The 1520-nt window shown below is 50.9% G+C and overlaps 1 protein-coding gene across 1 annotated transcript in view; it reads left to right on the top strand.

Annotated features, from left to right (window-relative positions):
• Positions 1-1520, top strand: part of Stpg4 (sperm-tail PG-rich repeat containing 4) — a 37580-nt gene that overhangs the window by 33588 nt on the left and 2472 nt on the right. The window lies entirely within an intron of this gene.

Raw genomic sequence — 1520 nt, 5'->3', positions numbered from 1 at the left:
GAGACAGGGTTTCTCTGTATAGCCCTGGCTGTCCTGGAACTCACTTTGTAGACCAGGCTGGCCTCGAACTCAGAAATCCGCCTGCCACTGCCTCCCGAGTGCTGGGATTAAAGGCGTGCGCCACCACCGCCTGGCAGAAGTGATGACTTTATGTTTAAAAGCACTAACTGCTCTTCCGAAGATTCTAGGTTCTAATTTCCAGCACCCACATGGTGGTTCACAATCATCTGTTACTTCAGCTTCAGGCCATCTGACAGCCTTGTCTGAACTCCTCAGGTACCAGGCATGCACAGAGGCACAGACACACATGCAGACAGACACATAAAGGACATTTTAAAGAAGATTTTTTTGCAGTTAAAGAAAGGTGTTAATTGTGGATGAGGAAACACACACACACACTCTCACACACACACCAGGCACACACACACACACCAGGCACACAGAGTAAAAGCCCTCCTGAAAAGCAGAGGGGGACTTGAGGGGCTGAAAAACCAGTCTCTATCTGAGGGCTGAGGTTTTTTTTTTTAACATCTTTGAAGAGTTTCCTCCCCTTACTTGGGATTGGCCTCTTTGAAGCAAGACAAGATAGTTGATTGGCCCACAACTGTTTTGTATCCTGTGCAGATCCAGCCTTGAGTTTGTTGAGTCAGTTCATTAGCAGGGGCCTGGGGCTGGAGGAAGACAAAACCTCACAAAGGCCTTTGTCTTCAGCAGCCAGGTTTGTGTCTCTGGTCAAGAGGGTGAGAAAGAAACCGGCCATCCTGGGAAGTTGGTTACTGTTACTGTCTAGCCATGGCCCCTCTCCCCGTCTGACTAGCTGGAAATCAACTCCTCATCACAGAATCCCCCTCTCCGAGGTCACCTTAGGGTTTGAGGATGTCAGTGTCTTAGCTGCTTCTGAGTTGACAAATGGTCAACAAGATGGGCATTGGTCAGGGTGCCTGGGGGCCAGGGGTCAGTCTAAGGTGTAAAATTTAACCTATGGTGATGATTCTGAGCATACGAGAGCTATGCTGCGACAGGGTGTGTGTTTAGAGCTTATCACACCAGGGAAGTATGGGAAATTATCTGAGTCTGAGAAGCAGCCCCTGGCTCATGGGTGTAGCCGGAGCCACAGTTTCTGAGGAGTTTGTCGTAGGCTCAGGGCTGTCAGCAGCCGTTGAGGGCTTGACTCGACTGCCACGGGAGTGGCCAAAAAACAGGGTGTGGACCCTCTCACGAGGGGTGAGCAAGGCCTTTATTGAAACCTGGTGTTTTGAGTAGTATCAAGTCTCCAGGGCAAAAGGCAGGTTCTTCTTGGAGGCCTTGCTGAGCAGGCGTATGTAGTGTTCCTGCCTGCACGCAGACCGGCGCCTTGTCTGCGTGGGCTGAACACCTTGGGGTGGGTTCGCACTCCTGCCTGCTGAACCCACTGTGGATCCGAACTGGAGGACGAGAACTCCTGAGAAAGAACAGGGCTGCAAAGGAAAATATGGGCCTTGGCAAGTGTCTGATCAAAGCCCCTATCTTTATTGTCAGGA

This window comes from Mus pahari, chromosome 18 (assembly GCF_900095145.1).
Source record: "Mus pahari chromosome 18, PAHARI_EIJ_v1.1, whole genome shotgun sequence".
Taxonomy (NCBI): Eukaryota; Metazoa; Chordata; class Mammalia; order Rodentia; family Muridae; genus Mus; species Mus pahari.
This window is presented reverse-complemented; position numbering and strand designations above follow the sequence as displayed.